Below are 20,512 nucleotides of genomic sequence, written 5' to 3' on the forward strand. Positions count from 1 at the left end.
AGGGGGAAACTCCTTTTTGTGCTACGGTAAGCATCTCTATTCCACCGAGACCATCACCAAACGGATATCCGATACATTTACCTGAAAAAAATCTTGTTCTCCCGTGAGATTCCTTGAACCTCCGGACGGAGCACCTTCATTTTTGCTTGGTTAATGCAGATTTTATTAACGCCGCTCCGGTTTTGTGTAACGCAGCCAGGCCATGGCCATTGGTTCGTACCCGTTGGGGGTGGTCATCGTTTATCATCGACCAAACTCTCCAGCGTGCCGTTGCTACGTGAGCTCGGAACCTCGTTCCGGAACCGCGAATGGTAAAACGGTCCAGTCCGGATGCGCAAATTATGGTAAGTAGTCGAAATTTCACCGGGTTTTTTTTTTTGTTGTTGTGCCATCTCACCCTCGTGCTTTTGATGTAAAGTGGGTGATGCCTATATTTTTTTGCCTTACTTTTCTTCTCTACTACTGTTTCATTTCTGGAGGATCGTTTTGGGGGAGGGGTTCCCGGTTGGGACTTAATAAATGTTGGGAAACCCTCCAGCGGTCAGTGAGTATGATAAATGCACATAAATCTCGCTGCTGAAGCGAACTTTTGCCACCGGAATTGGGCTGCTGGATGACCAGAATTTCCGGAGAATCTCCCTGGCGAAGGTGCGTGTGTGTGTGTGTGAACTACATTATGTGGCCTCTGAACGTCTCTTCCCTTGCGTAGTCTTGCAGCACGTTACCTGTAAAAATGATGTGTCTCTTGCTGTTACTTGCTCCTCTGAATTACTCTGAAGAAAACGACCAGCATCTTCATGTCTTGTCGCAGGGCAAATGGTGCACCCTTGAGCTCAGGATCTTCAACTTCGCCCACGTGCCGGAACGGGCCAAGTCTTTCCAGAGTTTAGACACTGCAAGATGGAGTGCCTGATGAAGTGCACCTTCTTTGCGAGTTTTGAGGCGATCCGGCTAATGGGCGCTTGTAAGACATTCGTTGACCCTTACCACCAAGGTCCAGCCTTGGTGACGGTGACGACTCCTTAATCGGTGAACTTTTGCCTCCGAAGCGTTTGCACGGCTTCAAGTTGCAAGATTTATGCATGTGAAATGAACCATCAGCACCCATAACCGATGCTACCGCGCCCGTGCGCAATCGGTGATGGGTGCCTTCGTTGTAACTTTGAATAAGTGCAATAAATTGTGGAATCATTCATCCGTGGGCCTCAAAACGCCGGGCGGAACGATCATAATTATTAGTTCACGGTGATCGTGTGGAGATTCCGGCGCTGAGACGTTGGGGACTGTTGGCAACTGAGGAGAGCATAAAAAAAGACACTTGCCCGTCTCGCAGTTCCTTTTCAGGGATCTCGAAAGCGAATGCTGGTAAAAGGAGATGGCGAAGAAGGACGGGGGGAGCGCAAATTTATGCAGGGAATTATTTTGCGTGTTGATTTATACGGACATAAGCTGTAAGGTTTGGGCTGTAAGTGTATGGCAGTGTCCTTAGCTACGAGCTCCCTTTTTTACCCTTCTTTGATGCATCACTGCGTTAAATCTGGGCTTCTCTCTCTCTCTCTCTCTCTCTCTCTCTCACGCCATTGGTCATTCCAATTCCCTTACAACGATAGCAGTTGACTACAACGGGGTACAACGCTCTCGGCTCCCCAAAACCACCAAAGTAAGGAGTCCAGGAGCAGTTTCGGGATGGGTTGGCTGGTGTAACTTTTGGCAATGACGTTGGACACGATCACAGGGAAAAAAAGGGAAGAAACAAAAATCCTTTAGCCCACCCAAGGCGCCACACCGATCGCTTGACCGGGTAACTTCACGCCCTTCCTTCTTCCCTACCGTCTCCTCCTTCGTTATGATGCGTTTCTCCTGATGCAATCTCAGGGAGACGGAGCTGCGGATGTCGGTGTCCGGATGGGGAAGAGCGTTGTAAATGTTGCAGTAGTTAATAAAATATTACTTCTTCATATCGCCCGATAACCCTGCGTAAGTCGGAAATTGGGTTTTGGGTAGCGGCCAGTACTTTTGTGTGTAAAGCAGGGAAGAAGGTGAAGGATGGAGGTGTCGGGAAAAGCTCTAGTAGTAAGGGGTAGAAGCACAATGTTTCTTTTAGTATTTCATAAAAAGCAGACTAAAAAGAACAATAATTAAATAATCAAAATTAAAGCATATAGTAATTTAATAGATTGATTTCTTTTTGGTTTTCAAATTTTTAAACTAGAATTAAAATTAATTAAACAGATTCAGGATAAATTTTATGGAAAACCCGTCAGAATTATATCATTTTATTCTTTAATTAGCTATAAAACTAATTTTTTTCAAGAGCCGTACTTATAAAAATCTGGACTAATCTTCACCATGATTATACCACTGTGTTACAAGCCTTAAAGAGATGCAACTTTGCGTGCGTTGAATTTACTTTTTTTGCTTCAGTTCCGCTCCCACTTCTCCTCCCCTCATTTCAGACTTTGTTTTCCTCACTCCACAAACAAAATGCTTGGTGTTGTATTGGCAATAATTCTTGATTGCAAGCGACAAATAATCGGCCGCTGGTGCAAAGCTGCTAAAAGCCCGTGTGGCATGCACTGACAGCCGTCCCGTTTTACGCTCTTACATCCGTCGTTACAGCAACGCCGTTAGTAGTGCGTTAGTGCACTGCAGAAACGTGGATTTTCATGGAGATTTTGGACGGTACTCGGAGGATGAGAACAGAGAAAATGGGGAGGGTTTTTTTATCCCCGGAACAGCGAAAGGGTTACATGGTTTATGGGGAAAGTTGCAAAACCAGCTTATGCTTGCACACGAGCCGGGGAAAGCATAACGGGTTGTAATTTTTATGTACTGTCCAGCGCAGACTGTAGTTTTCATCGTCATCGTTGGCACGCTCGGAGTAAAATTGAAATAAAAAGAAAAATACTATCTCAGCTCAGCAGCAAATGGGAAGAGGAACTGGGTTTTGAAGCTGACTTTTTAGAATAGCAAATTTGGTGTCTTGCTGCCAAAATGAACTTGAAACAAGTCGGCTAAAGTTAGTGGTGAAGTTGAGTAGTGAACTTCACGTTTAATTGGTAGCCATTTCTGGTGGACTATCTGGATTTATTAAGTCCAATTACTGACAATAATTTGAGTTAATGCTTCTTATAGCAAACATTTTTTTAATTCAAGATCAAGGGAAATTTAATTAACCTTTTTGACTACAAAAATATAAACTTGCGTCCATAAGAAGACTTAAAACGACTTGGAGATTTTCATGCATTATTCAAATATCTTCAACCCGGCATCTTTATCAATGAAACGTGATAAAAATCATGTTTTTCCTTTCCCAAAGTGAAAGTGAAAGTTATTTAACGTTCACGACCCATCCAGGAATCGGTTTACTACAAGAAAATCAAGATCATCAAAACTTAACGATTGTTCTCGTTCTCCATCGTCCCATCCGGTAAATCAAACAGCGACATCTCACTTATCGATGACGACGATTTCGGTGGCCCAGCTATGTCGTGGCTCTGTATGCATTGCATTCTGATCTGAAACGGTAACACAGCTGACAAGAAACACTGGAGAGACTGAGAGTCATCCGCAGGTCCATTTCCAAGATCGATGTTTATTGATATTAGGCTGCTCGAAATGTACACCCGACCAAAAACACACACAAAAAACGGACGAAAAGACAAACAAACACCCGACCAATATATCACGGGGCGGATCACGTCCATTCACCCGCATGCCTGCAACGGGTCGAATGCACACTGCACCGAAGAACGCGCGTGAAAAATGGAATACGGAATAAAGATTCTAAATTTATCGATCAGTCTTGTAAAGTGCTGGATGTGGTGGTGGTGGTTTCGGCTAGAGTAAGAAACCTGTAATCCCTCAACACTCGAAACCGATTCGTGGAGCAAAAGCCTCCATTCATTTTATGCACTTTCCAGTCGGCTGATAATGTCGGAGCGACCGTAACAATCGAAGGGATGGACAAGATAGTTTAATTACCCATCGTTTGGTTTGTTTTTTGAGCTTCTTTCTCGCGCTCCGCACTCTTATGCACGATCGTTCATTAAGCATCGGGCTGTACTCGGGACGGATAGATTGTCATCCATCTTTCAGGCTGCACGGCGGTCAGGTGGTCAGGGCGGTCAGAACGCTGTGGACTAATGTTGTCGAATTTGAAATTGATATTCGAACGGGCCCGACACAATACGCTCATGGGAGGTAAATGGATGGACGAGAGATTATGGTTCAGGGAGATATGCAGATGCATCCCGTGCGAGTGATTTGGGGATGAGTCATGCGGGCTATTGGTAGTTTCTATGACTGACAATATTTAATTCTGATGTAAAATAGGAATAATTGTTTTATTTTATTTTATTGATGCACGCTGAAGGATTCTGTAAATAAGATTTGCTTTGAAGAAAGAAAAATAAAGGTTAATTTTTGTTTAATTTGCATTTTTCCATGCAATTTAGCTGTTCAAAAAAAAGTTCTATTTTAGCTGAAGAAAGTTATAAAAGCATTTTAAACCATGCCATGCAAACAAAATCCCAAGAGTTTTGTTGCCAAATTTAAGACCGGCTTGTGGTCTCATTATGCCATTGGTTATGCAATCCGCCTCACAACACAGTTGATTTACACTTCAGCTAAGCATTAAAATGTACAACAATACATCCGAAATTCATAAGCATTAGTGGGTTTTCCGCTGCCATCAACGCATTCCATAATGAACTCTTGTGGTTTTTAGAGTAAACGAGCAGCTGGTTGTGGTTTAGAAGATATATTCCGGAAAGGACTGTTTACCGCAAAGATCAATCGAGTGCATTTTCTGAAAAGGAAATGTTGTTTTGCAATTAAACCGATGATAATCAACCGTTGTTTGGTGAAAATATAAAAGTGTTCAAGAGTGTAGACATTGAAGTGTAAAGCACATTGAACATTGAACATTGGAAATTCCGCATCACATTCGCATTGAAGTTTGAAGAATATTTGTAGTAGCAATCAATCAGCATCATAGTGTTACGTTTCCCTTGAGAATAGATACCGTACAAATGGTCCGTTTTAACAATATCAGTAGGGCGGCTTTAAATCCTCCCGTACACCAAAACAGACTGAGAATAAATCCCGTTCGATTCATTCGATTTCGACCGGCTAATAATAATGATAGATCCGTGCACAAGAACTGACGCCAACATCAGCAACAACATCCCTTACAAATAATGTCCGGCATTAGCGTATCTCGTGGGATAGCAGTAAAACACACGCGGCCCGTACCGACCCGTGTGACAGAATCACGATCAGTTTTAGTTTTTGGGATTTTCAGCCGAGCAGATCACCCAAAACCGCTCAGTTTTTCCCCCTTCTATCTTTGTCCATTGAACCTTGCACCATAAAAAACACACAAATAAGAAAAAAAGACAACCGGTAACATTGTAAATTTCTTCTTTTTTGTTCAATGTCCTCCAAACAAGCCGCCATCTAATCCATGTCCTCTCTCTCTCCCTTGTGGGTGGGGTGACGGAGTTGGGGTCGAATTTGATGGCGCGAAACTCTAGTCCCATAGCCTTAGGGCTCAGTTTTACCATAATTCGGCAATCAATCATCCGTGCTTAAGCCATAAACCGTGGGGGCCTAACCTCCCGGCGGGCCTACTGCTGCTGTTGTTTGATGCTGTACGGTCGAGTTTCGGACGAGTTTTCCGGATGCTGCAAAACGCGTTGACGGCTAACGTGTATGTGTGAGGGTATCTGTGTGGTTCGGAAAGTAATAAAACTCGTCGCTACGGCACATCATAAAATCCCGATTGACCAGATCTTGGAACTCATGGGTGAGCGAACGCAGGCTTATGTCGTTGGTGATAAAACCGTTGGGAACAAAGCGTCGCGTCGGGATCAGCAGAAATCGGGGCAGAATATGCAAACTTTTTTACCGAGGTAAAGCAATGTTCAAAGTATATTGGAAAATTTGTGAATGAATACAACAAAAACAAACAAATCAAGAAATGAATAAATAAATAAAATGTCAGATAAAGTAAAAAGCAAACAATAAATGTGATTGTTGGAAAAATAGCCTAGAACAGCCTGAACGTCATCCAAACATTTAGCGCTGCTTACTGTCCACTGGAGACTGCAATCAATCATCTTAATGTGCGCCATTAATAGGTTAAATGAGCAATTATGGAGAGTGCATTGTGTTGAGGCCTTGCAGATATAAACTGTTGGTCGTCGACCAAGCGGACAGTTTCGAGCCGGACATTCGTTCGGGCCCATTCTTTCTTGCTTGCTTGCTTTCTCCAGACAATGCGTTTTAAGTTCAATAACTCAATTTAAAAGTTGATGAATGCACCCCAAAATGAGACAGTAATATGGGCATATGGTAACTCTCGGCACGCGAAATCGGCACCCAATTTATCGGCCTTAAATGGACGCTTGTGATGAATGAGCTGGTAGCAAGCAAAAATGAAAAAAAGGACTGTAATTTATTTTATTTCACTGACCAATTGCAATTGTAAGTCGTTTACTGAGATCATTTGGTTTCTTGGGAAAGCGAAAAAGCACTGCAAAAGTCGTTTATCATTAACACAAAAGAAGTCATAAATATTATAGCTTAATGAGTGTTTTAAAATGAACATCAACTGCATATGAGAAAACTAATGTATGCATACTTCGTCGATAGCAAACGATACCATTAGCCTTATCTTCCCCGTTTTGCCAGCGACGAATTGAGTCGCTATCGTACAGATGGAAAAATAGGAAATTCTTTGTCTTCCAAAGGCAAGCCCCTGCACCCCTGTCCCCCGGTGTCTTAAGATTTGGGAGAACTCGAATGCTCACCTCAACATTCTCGTTGACAGTGAACAATGTTAACGAATAACGAACAACTTTGTCATGCATTCTTTTCGATGCTCCTTCTACACACACACGCTGGATAAGATCTGCATCGTTGCACCTGAACAAGATTGGTCGGAGCAAGAACACCGAGCTCCAACTCTCTTTCCCTCGCTCTCTCTCTGGGATGGGGATGGATTTAAAACTGCTCAGGCACCTTTAGCACGGGTCTTCCGTCCGGGAATCAAATAACGTTGGGGGCCCCGTTCCTATTCCTATTCCTGTGTTGATGAGCAGACTCGGTGACACTCGTGTGGCATCGAGAACTGGGTGAGGGCACAAACTAGACTAAATATGGAGACAATCCAGCTGACAGATATTGATTGTACTCCAGATTCCGGTACGTTCAGATGAGATGAAGGGTGAGCATTATTTTCGTAGCACCAGCAGCAGCAGCAGCAGCAGCAGTAGCAACATCGAGCGTGGCAGCTAGGGATTGCATGCTGATCGTAAAGTTTGATCGTAAAATTATACGGAAATGACTTTCGACAGTTAATTAAATACAACGCCCGAAGAATCGAGAATGAGTTTGTGTGGCGACCAGCGGACATGCAGTTACTGTTTAGCAAGTTGCTGTTGAAGGTGTGACAAGGGAAGTGAAAGAAATAAAGATGGATCGTGTTAAATTTAGTCGTGGCGACAGTTTTGTGGTGAATATTTTGTTAGCGAAATGTAAGAAACTTGTGCTTTAAGATATGATTGACGTAAACACGAATATTTGATCTGGAAACGTTCGTCACTTGTCCATTTTTGAGCATTTTATTAAATTTAAGGGTACTATCCTTTGTCTACTCGACCTTCTGTGAACTTAGCTATCTTTTACAACATTTCAACGAACGTATACGAAACGATCGAATCGCCTCTAACGATATATTTTATTCATAACTTCGGATTGCCTTCAAAACAATCATAACAGTCGATCGAAAAAAACCGGCAATCCGATTGATTATTCAATTTAACCAGTCTTGGAAAAGTGCATCCATTCCGTGGATGGTTCTACAATCGATGTCAATGCACCCACCAAACAAAACCGGTCCATTCGAACCAAGGTGCTGAAGTTGTAATGTGAGTTTCTGTTCTCATTCGACTTCTTCGTGCGAAGAAAGCAGAGCTGGCCAATTTTCGACAACATGGACGAAGTTTCGACCGAATTTTCTTCCTCACTTGCGTTGTAATTATTCAATTTTCGCTGGCGTCCGGCATTGTGACCAGGGTGGTGTGCTGACTGTACTAAATTTCCATAATAACGCTCCCACCCTCATGGTGGCCATTCTTTTCGCAACACCCTGTCCCGGGGATGTAGCAGCCGCCGTCTTAACACTGATGACATAGTTAACAAGCTGGCAATATCCTTTGTGTGAGTCTGTGTGCGTGTGTCCGGATACTGTGGAGGGTTTTGGAATTTTCGGTTTAGCCGGTTTGCATACACACTCACTGGGAGCTTGGGTAGAGACAAGAATATTCATTTATTTTCATTACCATTACACCTCATAATGACTGTTATCGCGTGAAATAATTAGCCTAATTAGCATAATTCAGTACCATCTTTGTGGTTTTTTTTCACCGTTTCTAAGGGATAAGAAAGGAAGTAGAAGGTGCATAAATGAGAGCAATGTTTTAGTTGCTTTTTTTCTGATGAATTTTCGTTTACCGGACAGGCGTAATGTGAATTGGTGGATTTTTGAGCTTTACTTGTAGCGTTAGCGCTTAAATTTTAAATGACGCTTTATGTGCTACAATTTTATAAGCCATAAGTAAGCTGAGGATATTTGAGGAAATCTTGGCCATTGATACTCTTTACTACGATTTATAGTTAGCTTATCGAGTGATAATTGATGGTGGCCCAGTCGGCAATTCTTTGACAGGCAACACAATCCATAACTGCATCCCAGAGATTGGATTTCGATGATGCTGATGAACACCTTCCTGGTAGGGCATGAGTTCGGTATACTGTTGTCAGAATATGTAGTAACACCGTATTGGTACGGCTATGGATCTGAGGTTTCTTGAAGGAAAATGCAGGCTCCCCACCGTAGAGTCGTAGAGTCTGTTGTCCCTTGATTCCTGGCACTAGAATGTGTAGGAATTTAATGGTGCTGGTCTACAGACGGCAGGATGGGTTAACCAAATGACCATCATAACCTGGTAGGTTTGTTAAGCCAAGAACAAGCAAGAGATCTTGAATTGGTGGGCTGTCTTCTTCATCACTAATAGAAATAATCTCGTTCCAGCTTAACTTTAACGCTAAATTATTTGATTTCGCTTGTTGCAAACCTCATCAATCTCACTCCCACTCGAGCTCGTCTTGATTTGTTTCTGATGACAGTACACGGAAGCAATTGCTTGCAATTCGCCAGCAATTGCAATGTGCCAACCATCGCCGAGCAATGTCAGCACTGTTGACACGATGTATTTGTTTTACTCATAGCCCAACCATTGTTGTCCGGTTGATGCATCAACAAAGGCTGCTGCCGACCGACGATGGCCGCTCAAATAGTCGCTGAGCTAAAATAAACACTTACCAGCAGCTGCTCCGTGGTAGCTGCGAGGAACCGCGAAAGCAGGACACTTCATTAATCTAAAAATAATGGTTAACGTGCGGCCCAAGTGCCGGTCATTGCCGCCGAAAGGTCCACCGAAAATCTCACGGCACGGAGAAACATCCTGCAGCTGCATCAGTGTTGCAATTGCAGCACGTATTGAGCGTTCTGGACAATCCTGGGGCCAACATCTAGAACATCTGCAGAGCGAAGGATCTCGGCGTGTGTGTGTGTGTTGGCAGCATGTTGCTGGTTTCTTACCGGTCGAATAGTACCGAAGGAAATGTTCTATTTATTCCGTACCGTGACGATTGTAGGCGGAGAGTTGGTGGAGGTATTTTTCCGGAGCTTTCTTCATCTCCTCCATCCTTGCTGTTCGGCCCCACGGCAAACACTATTGATAGAGACGAGATATAAGTGTTGCAATGAGGGCCATGTATGAGGCCATGATTTAGTTTTATCGCAATCGAGTGAGGCGGGAGTGTAGATTAGTGGGAGGTAGGTGAAAAATCGACCTAAATTTCCACATCTTTTGCCCGGAGTTGCTCCAAAAGTGTTGGCACAATCATCCCGCTTTTCGGTACTTTACTTTCCTGGTGTGACGGTGGCTATTGAAGGCCCTCTTTTTTCGTTCTTTTTGCGCTTTTTTTCAAACAATTTTTCTTTTTCTGCTCGCTTTTCCCAAGAAGCATCTTGAGTCTTGAAGACAGGTTTCAGGTTCGACTTCTCTCTTTTGGTTTTCTATTTTTACTTTTCGGTTAGATCCTTCATCCTTCCAGCCTTAAAAGAAAGCGGTTTGCGTGGACCCATTCGTCTGCCACTCATCCGGGTGGGTTCCATTTTTCATCTCACCAATCAAGCAATTCACGGCTTTTCACCAGCTTCAGGCTTTTTTTTCACATTCTACAGCTTCAGTTTCAGTTTCACAGCTAAGGTCTACGCGAGGGAGAAAAAGGGATCCACTTTTTTTTCCAGTGCGTCTCGTTTCGGGGAGAATGGTTTTGGGTTTGTTTGGATTTGTGCTCGATGGTAGTACGGTTATCGTTTATCATTGTGCTTGCCATTCATTGTGGGGGTTGCAAGAGCCGAAACGAAAAGAATTGTACCAAAAATTTCGTCTTTTCTGTACACGTTAAAGGAATTTCCCTTCCTGGGTCTACGGGAAGGCCGTCATAGCGGATGGTCCGGAGGTTTTCGCACAAGGAGCTGCAAATTAAACCATCTACAATCGTTCTTTTGCTGCAATTCTCGAGACACGAGCAGCACTGGAATGATTAAGGAAGTTTTGTTGGAAAAGTTTGCCACCACAATATATTGCCTTCAATCCTGCTTTTCAATTTCCTTCGCGTATTCCTTCGCCGCAGTTATGACAATCGATATTAGTTTCGCAAGGGGGAAAAAAAGGAAAAGCGTCCCAATAACAATTTTCACTACCCGATCGAATGCACGAAAGGGAAATAAAATGGCCATATAAAGTATCCTTTTAACAGGGACCAATTTATCTGGAGCGAAATTGCACACAAACATTCCTTGGTGTTGCACCAGCCACCGATCGCTGCTAGTCGTGCTGGTAAAATATATTTCCCACTTGGTCGCGCGGGTCGCACCGTGTTGCAATTGGTAAGTGCCGTTAAAGAGAATCATTTCAAAAGTTTGTGAAAACGTGAAAACAAACACAAAAGCGAGTGTGTGTGTGTGTGTGAGTGAATTCTTATCGCGCGTGGGGCGTAAAAAAACCAGCCCAGAAAGGTTTTTTTTCTTGCTTCTTCATCTGTTTCAGTGCGAATGTGTGCAAAGTTTTAAACATGTTTGTCTTGCCGACCACAGGAAGTGTTCGGTGTTCACGCTGTAAACCCGAACCATACGGAATCGGAAGTGCATGTGATTTTGACAAAAAAAAAACAAAAATAAAACTGCAGAGCGTGAGGTGAAATAAATGTATCTTCGCGGAACAGCGCCAATTATTGTTTGCTGCTCGTTAACTTTTACCAAAACTTTCGGGCACGGGTTGCCGGCTTTGTGGGAGACTCCGATGCCGGTTCAGATATGTGTGAAGTTGTGTGCGGATGTGTGCAGGAAAGTTTATGGTTCCCTCCGCCGGTTTTGCAGCCGTTTGCTGGTCTGTCATTGTTGGAAGGAAATTCAATCATTTACTTACGACGACGAGGGTTCGATAATGAATAGGAAAATTGAATGAATTGGGAAAGATTGAAAAGTTTGATTCGAAAAGGGGTTAACAACTTCTAGAAGGAAGGCTTTATTTTGGAAAGAACATATTGCATCAAGCAGTGAGATATTACTTTTAAAATTATATTTAAAATCTTGTAAGTACGCTACACAACACCCTCTAAGAACTTCTTGAGCAGAACGGCCCGAGTGAACTTCATCGAAAGTATCACTTAACCAAACTTCTTTACCACAATCATTTACACTCCTCGCTTGTCCCTGCACATCTCACAGCCCGCCTCCTTTACCTCCTCACAAACCATGTCATCTCGGTTGCATTTAGCATCGCTTGGAACAACCTGTAATGGTCGCGGCGGCCGATACGTAGGTGAAGTTCCCTTTCGTGTGCAGAACTGATTGCACCATTATTTATGAGTGTAATAAAAATTAACTTTCCATCCGTCGAAAAAGTTCCCACCGGGCGCACTCGTGTGCTGCATCCCGGGCATCCATAGCACGGTGGGAACCGAGACACCGAGTGCTCTAGTTATGGTTTTTGTGCACCAAAGCGCCAGGGGAATATGAACGCCTACCAGGTGCAAAGGTAAGGAAAGGGATGGTGTTGGTGGCCTTTTTCTGCTTACAACTTGGACCAAGAGATGGGAGACGTTTTTTTTTCGCTGTGCTGTGTGACGTTGGTAGTGATGGTGGCAGGAGCTATTTAAATGGTCGCCATTAATTTTGCTACAACCTCTTTTTTATTGATTTTAAATCCTTACTGGAGGCTGCCCCTTTTTGATTAGACTGGAAAGGACGACTCGTTTTGTGTGTATGAAGAGGACATATTTTTATTACAAGTGGAATTACTAGCATGTTTAGCATTTGTTACAACATCGCTTCTCTTTAATCTATTCTGATTAGAATAATAAATTGATTATGAAGAATAGAACAGTATTTGGAATGTTTAAGAAGCAGATTTACACTTTTCAGACTCTTTGGAGTTGGCCAAACGGTATCATCGGCAGTATAAGATGCAACAGCAAGGCTGGTTCTTGGTTCAAATATTTGGTTTGATATATTGACTACTCGAAGTTAAGCATGCTTTGTTCAAGATCGGCAAATACTGTGTTTTGTAGACATAAGACAAGGAAAACGAGGTAGAAGACAAATTAATTAAATAATAATACAACTAATACAGCCTCTTCTGCCTCAGCTGCCTTGGCTGGAAATATTGTTTTTATTCCACTACAAATCATTTTACAACTAAAAAAACACGTCATAAACGAATAGATGAGCCAAGTGAAGAAAGAATTATATCTTTAATATCCAGAAATACGCTGGTTTTCGTTGCCAATTAATGAAGCGTAGGTTGGTGTGCTCATTTGCCATTAAAAGCATTCGCTTTAGCCAGCGCCAACACTCCAATACTCGATCGAAACATTCCAGCCAGTGCAACTACTGGAACTCTTCTACTGTCGGCTGCCTAGCCATGCTCACGATATGACACGATGCAATCTCATTACCTCACGCGGTTTCATTAGGACGAGGAATATTAAATTTTATGCATCTTGTCGAACTGCACCACCATCATCAACCGTTTTTATTTATGAACAATACAGCTAAAAGGTTTTCTGTTTCGGTGTGTTGTTGGTAGAATGTTGGGCTGTCAGGTTTTCTGCAGCAAAGTGTTAAACGAGCCATTACTACTTTACTACTGTGCAATTAAAGTGGACAATTTGCACACCAATAAGAAGTGTAATGATTTTGATCTTTTTCTTTCTGGAGCATCGAACTGTCATTAAATCGTCAGTAGAACAAACGCTCAATAACAAACAAAATTGCATCAAAGTTTCAATCAATTTCGAGCCTTTCCAAATTCGCTCCTTCCTTCAGCTGTTTGCTGTTGTTTTTCAGCCACAGCCATGTGCCTTTCGCCCGGTGCGTGTGCATTTGTTTGGCTTAATTAGTCGTGGTGCGTGAAATATGTTGCACCTCAGCTCTGCTTTCTGCTCCGTCAACAGGGCAACAGCAAGCGTCCACCAAAACCCCAAAGCTGACCGGATATTCTGCACGAAATATTGAAGATAATTAATGAATGTGATAAATTATCGTCTGACCTCCATACCATTGCTCGCTTCTTCTTGGTCCAGTATTTGATGCCCTTTTGACACGCCACCATGCTGACGAACGGATGACATGGAAATTGAAAAGAAGCGAAAGAATCCTCCCTCACGCGCCACGGATGCTGGGTGCAATAAATTTTGAACCTGGGACACCCCACCATAAGCTAGTGATTATGCATTTGTTGCATTCGAAATTTCATTTCGTAAAGGGTCGGTTCGGAGATACATTTATTGGGGCACCAGATGAAATCTTCTTCCCTCAGTCATCACGGATCCCACGGATTCCGGTGGGCTTAGGGAGCTGGTCTAATCGGACGCGTTCAAAGCCAAACGTAACGATTTATCGCAAGCATAGGAGAAATTAAAATTATCCAACATCATTATCGTGCCGATTGTTTATGCGCCATTTGCAATGAGCGAGTTAAGAGGAGCTGTGTGGCATCTAACAGATGCCAATACGGGTCATGTACTTCTGCTTTTGCTTCTGTTGGTTTGATGAATTTATGATGCGACACTGATTTGTTTTGACGCACGTGAGCAGGGCTGCTTGGTGCGATTCCGAACGGCTTCATAATCATGGCAGGTTGACAAATTAGAAGTGTGAGTGTTTTATTTTACGGGTAGTAACGGGTTGATATTTTTAGGGTGGCTTAGTGTAGCCAATCAAGTAGAAGAGATTACTGGAAAAGAACGGCAGAAAAGTAATAATTGGTTCTATTTTCGTTAACCCCCATGGTAAGGCCATGTATGGATGACGTCAATATTTTGTTGTAATGTGGGGGATGTTTCTTTAAGCTCGGGTTTTATTATTTGTATTAAATGGAAAACGATTTAAAGGCTAATATTTCGCTTGAATAGTTGAGAAGATTGATTTGTCAGAAGTTGTTGTAAGTTAGTTATGTTGAGTTAACTTGTGTTTTTTTAACAATTATAATTAACAATTCAATATGAAGATTTGCCTTCGTATTTTAAAAGTTGTTTTGTTAAATAAAAATAAGAACAAGTACATTGTGCAGTTTTGGTTTTAATTTATTACTTTAAAAATCTTCCAATTAGGTAATTTTCTTATTTTTTTCATATTTATCTTGATCAAAATATTTGAACCTATTTTTGATCTAGTTTCTTACCATTTTTCCCTTTTAATTCGATGAAATATTTAAAATATAATTTTAATAGAAACTTAACGGTAGTGAAAATTCTTATCGCGTAAGATTTTATTGTTTCTTTTGTAGAAAATGTATCAATATTGATTTTATTATAATGCTGAACTGACTTAAAAGCTACGGGAACACATGGTCGAGGTAGACTGGCAGGCCAAGATCGTTAAGGTAATAAAAGTGAAGAAGTAAAAAAAGGCTATTTTTAATTTATATTTTCAATTCCTCTTTATTATCTAAAGCACAACTGTTAAACCTAAAATCGTTTGCAGTTTAAAAATTTTAATAATTTTTCTTGCTTTTAAAAAAGTATCATCTCTCGTAGGACAATTGCATTCGATGCAGTTTTAGCACAATGAGTTCCATTTCAGCCACGGTAACTCATTTTCTCCTACTTCAGTTTCCCCTTCTGGATTCGAAACAAAAGTAGCTCAAATCTCACCAAACAACATATTGCTCACTGATTTTATGCTAGTTCCGAAGCAAGCAGCATAGAATTTTATGCTTCGCCCAGTGTACTCTCCGCTGTTCTAATCGAGTTGCTTCCAATGAGAGTCGGTCATCCGTCACAATGGCTCACCATCTCTTTGGCCACATTTTCCCACTATGCTCGTGGACAATCGATGCTATGCGTTTATGCAATGCTTATGCTTTCTGTGACCACCGAGAGCGCGGTTGACCAATCTCTCTTCATCGTAGCATCGTGCGGTTGTCGCGTCGTACGTTGCACAAGTCGGGTTCGGGTTCTCGGCAAACCGTGCACGGTTGCTCGTTTTGGAAGCTTTCGCGAGGACTTTCGGCCCCAACGCTCGGCACGGTACGCGCCATTCGTATTCGGGACTTCGTGCCATCGGTATCGGGATTTGGTCGCAGCGCAGCAGTCCAATGTGTGTCGCAGCTGTGTTCCGTTCACGTGCGTGTCAGCGTGTATGTGTGCTGTGGTTGTAGGTGGGTGGGCATGTGTCGGGAATGAACCGTGTGTGTCGGCAATGTGCGTCAGTGAATTTGACAGTAGCGCACATTTATCAGTAGCGAAACAAGCTATCCTAATGCAAGAAAAGCAATCAAAGCTGCTTGAAGAACGCACACTGTAGAGCTAGTGATGAGGTGAGGCAATGCGTGTGCGGTTCGAGAGTGAGCCATCTACAAATGCAAATGCAACGTGTGTTTGTGATTGACCCAGTGGATGCTATGATTGTGCAACGAGTCGCGAAGAGGTTCGATCTGGAAGCGAACACGTGAAATGAAGATTCATCACCAATCGCTAGCTCATACATTATTAACTACTGTTGCCAAGTGGGCTGCTCCAGGTTTGCTAAAACCTCGGGAATGGTGTGGATGTAGCTCAACACGCACAGGTGAAGGTGACACATTGTCTCACACGGAAGAGGATAATTCAAGTGTCTCGTAAAAAGGATAATGCCTAGCGTAGTTGTGGCATCGACATAATGAAGCACTCAGACCCATACCACCATGTACAGCCAATTTCCATAAATCTTTGCGTGGCCAGTGTCCATAAAACGGCTGAATTGGCGCTTTGCGATGATAGTTGTCCAATTTGGTTGAGTAGTTCGTTTCTCTAAATAGATTTTCCTTTCTTTTGCTACCGTTTCAGGCCGAGTGCTTATTTACACGTGTGAATTTGGTGTGATTTTTCGTCAGTGAAAGTGAAGTTTAAGTGAAGCGCAGGGTGAGCTAAGCGTGGCATTAGGAAAGCCAACCTTCAAGTGTGATGATCCGGTTGATCGATACAAGCGAGCAAAGCCGCTCATTAACAGGATAATCTGGTGCGTCGCAGGTCGTTTGAATGAATTTCTCGCTCTTGAAGGATTCCGTTGCAGCTTTTTGTTTGCCTTTACAATAGTAAGGTGGAGTGGTGCGCACTAATTAAATTAGTGAGTGAGCAGAAAGCTCAAAGTGTTTCGATTTTTGTGAGAGTAGAGTGAAAATGTTCAGTGAAGTGTTACTTTTTGAATAAAAGTAGAAAAAAAAGTGTGCAACGTGTAAAACGGTTGAGCTGCGCAGAAAGCTTTTTGCGAGAAGTTTTTTAAGTATATAGAAAAAAAATGAAAAAGAAGAATAATTTATGATTAGTGAAAGAGTATTGAACAAAAAAAAAAATACTAAAAACGAAACAAAGAGAAGATAAGAAAGTGATGCAGAAAATTGAGAAAAAATAACGTTTACGAGTGAACAGGCGCAAGGAAAAGTCTCATAAAGGGAAAACATAAAAATACAAAGCTAGAAAGAAAGGCGCAGAAACCCCGGAAACACAAGCTAAGGCGATTTGCAGAAACATAAAAACGAAACAATTACACTCACAAAAAAAAGATAAACCAGAAACCATTCAGCAGAAGCGGCAAACGAAAGGAAAAGGATTACTTGAAAATATTATTCTTTCATCAGTCGGAAAGTGTTGCAGCAGCGAGAGCAGCAGCAGCAACACTAAAAGCTCCAGCCGGCCAAGGATAATAAATCTCTTCCCTTTTTCGTTTCGTTCGGCCCGACATAAAGCTTGTCGGTCGGTGGTTTAACGGTTCCTCGGTTACTGGCCACTTGGCTCAGTAGTGATTTTTTTTTTCGGTTGGTTGTGGCTCCCTATCCGTGTTCTACTATAAGTGCGTTTGTGTGTGTGAGTGAGTGAGTGAGTGTGTGCGCGCCAACCGTTGAGCGAAAAACGTGAAGAAAAGGAAGGAAAAACGTCCGGCAAACGGCAGTTCTAGGATCTGATTTTCTTCACCAGGGGATTAAAGCAAACACCGCGCAGGCTAACAAGGCCTCTATAATGATTGTGTAAGTAAGATGCATAAAATATTGTAACCGACGCTGTATGTCTTGGGAAAATGGGGGTAAAAGATGGGGGTTTTCCGTGTATTTTTTTATGGAGCTAAGTACTCTTCCCTGGTTATCAGAAATTATGTAAGATGGGTCTATGGGTTTGCAAATTAAATTATTCATTTCAATCTATGAGAAGCAAGGGGCTAGAATCTTTGAAGTTTCAAACATATTCTTTAGATAGCTTTTTAAAGGTAAGAGGATTGTTGAATTTTGAAGAGAGTAGAAGCAGTGTAGACGAAATTAAATTTCCACTATCACCTGTTCAGGATTGTTCAGGGTGTAAAGCCCAGCCCAGCTAGTACGACCATCACCAGCTCAATGGAAATGGCTTCATTTCACATCGTCGAACGTCTCTTAATGGGCCGTTGAGAGATGCACTGAAATGAAATGGGAATTCGGCGTCGACCACTCGGCTTCCTTGGTGTCGAACGGACGGTCGAACAAACCAGAACACTAGGTGAAGATTTGGTTCAATTAACGGCTAAGAAACATCCCATTTCGAGTCCCTCACGTCGTCGACACTTTTGTATGTGACACTCTATCCCCAGCGAGCTCCAACGAACAAACGAACTGTCGATGGTGGTGAACGACATCTACTATCTGTCGGCACAAGTCACACCAAACACATGGTACCGAAAGCTCCCACAGGAGAATACACTTGCGCTGGTAAAGTGGCAGTATGTCGCAATTTTCTTCACTGCTTCTTTCGGGCCGATTCTATCAGCACTTGAAACAGAAGTGATGTTTTGCACTTCATTTCAAGCGCCACCTGGGAAATGGAAGGTCCCCATTCGCGGGAAGTGTTTCACGAACAAAAGGGTTTTTTTTCCTTGCTTGGAGACTCATTTGCTCGAGGGGAAACAGCTACTGGGCTTTGGAGCTTCCAAAGGCAAGAGAACAATATAATAGTGGCAAAGAAATTGATAATCTACTCATGGGAGGAAAACGGACATCAGGACTTCAGCAGCAAAACTGCTGTCGGGAAGTTTTTCATTCGTCCGGGAAACTCCAGGCAGACAAGTCCGCAAATCTACCGGGTATTCACGGTGTGTTTGCCAAAAAAAAAAAAAAAAAAAAATTGGAAAAGTGTACCGGACAACCTGCATCCAGGAGAGCTCCTGGGATCGGGGAGCAAAAGAATTGCAGCAATTGAATTTTTCACTATCACGAGCCCGGTAGTACCGCCGTGCAGTCACTTCTCAACCACAAACCTACCAATTTTGGGACGCTAATGTGCGACTCAAATTTATTACTCGGTAATTGATATTACCGGCCCTACAGAGAGAGAGAGAGCGAGAGAGAGAGATAGGTAAGGACAGGAAGAGTTGTCCAGGGAAAATTTGTAGCACTTTGTGTGCGCTGTGCAAACACCGGGTTGGGTCTTTGGGATTTGTTTTTTTTTTTCTTCCCACCAGGAACAAGGGACAAAGTTTTTGTTTCCCAATTTTAAAAACATCCGCGTGCTTGGAGGACGATGATAATCTAGCCTAGGTTGAGCATGGAGGTTTTTTTTTTATCTTTCGGGCTTGAGAACGGTCGAGGACGAACGAACAGTGACATAAAATCATGAGCGTGAGGTAATCGAGGCTGAAACGGAGTTTCACGTGCCGTGTGCTTGGAGCGATTGAGCTAGGAGCAGAAGGACTTCGAAAACACGTAGTCCTTAGCTTGGATGGAGATGGAGATGGAGGTTTTGTCTGGGGTGAGATAGTGGATCATGACATAAATTTGCTACTTGTTCATGGTCCTCGACAAAAGCAATCGAAATTGGTTGGATTTAGTCAAGTTGTAAGATTGTGAGTGTTTAAGGTTTTACTATGGACGTGCAAATGTTTTACAAATTATAAAATGCCTACAATTAAGACACCACAAGAACTCTAGGTTTTACAGAAGCTAGACTAACAAATAGAGCCCTCAGGGAAGATCAACCTGCCTGATCGATAAATCATCGTGTCGATAAGATGCAATCATCCAGCAAAAGAGGCTCCGATCGGGTACATTTAGACAATAACCACGACCGTGCAAGGTAATTTATCAGTTCATTATTGCAGACACACAAGCACACCGAGACGCTCGCCTGGTGAACCCTTGATGGGGCAATTACATTTAAATTCATTGCATCTAAATAATTGAGCAACGCGAGTAAAGCGGTCGACCGGTAGCGAACTGGTAGTGCTAGTGCGCCTCCAGTCTTTTAGATCATTTATTTTGCAGTGCACTAACCAGCACTTAGCAGTAGAGTAGTGGAGCGGAGTTCTACAGAAAACAGGGATAACTACAAACTTGGTGAGGCTTCACTGTCTTCACTGTTGTACTGCTACCAGGCTATTGGGGAGAGTGTGGTTTGCCTGGGAGTTGGCGAAAATGAGACGAAAGGCACCGAGGTGAGTTATGGGCTTCGGGAGCAGTTCGACAGTGGTCCAAACCATTCTGCGCTCAAAGCACAAGGGTCAGTTCTACAGCAACTGTTTCTATTCTGCAAAGTTCCACTTGCACGATGAGCTCCGGATTTGTGAATCGCGCCCTGTCCCAACAATAGGGAACCTCCAACGGGAAGCGCCAAGTGCAAGATTTCGCCAACTAGAAAACCGTTTGGGTCGACTATTAGCAAACGCTTTGTTTCCTGCACTGGCAAATGGTGGTTGTTTTGTTGAGGCCAGTTTCGGGGGCATTGTTTCCTCTGCCTTGGACCGCCGGGTCGGTGGTAGTTTATTAGATCGTTTATTAAATGGGCCAATAGCGATGCCGGCACAAACATTGCCAAAAAGGAAAAGCGAAACGAATTCTGGCTGAGGTAGTGGGCGAAAATTGAATTCTCA

General features: G+C 42.8%; 1 protein-coding gene across 5 annotated transcripts in view; it reads left to right on the forward strand.

Annotated features, from left to right (window-relative positions):
- Positions 1–17,541: 17,541 nt before the first annotated feature.
- LOC126563878 (protein madd-4) overlaps positions 17,542–20,512 on the forward strand; it is a 118,858-nt gene continuing 115,887 nt past the window's right edge. For all 5 annotated transcript variants that reach the window (XM_050220660.1, XM_050220661.1, XM_050220662.1 and 2 more), the window contains exon 1: positions 17,542–17,648. The gene's annotated coding sequence lies outside the window, so the exon portion shown is untranslated. The remainder of the gene's footprint in view (positions 17,649–20,512) is intronic.

Source organism: Anopheles maculipalpis, chromosome 3RL (assembly GCF_943734695.1).
Source record: "Anopheles maculipalpis chromosome 3RL, idAnoMacuDA_375_x, whole genome shotgun sequence".
Lineage (NCBI taxonomy): Eukaryota > Metazoa > Arthropoda > Insecta > Diptera > Culicidae > Anopheles > Anopheles maculipalpis.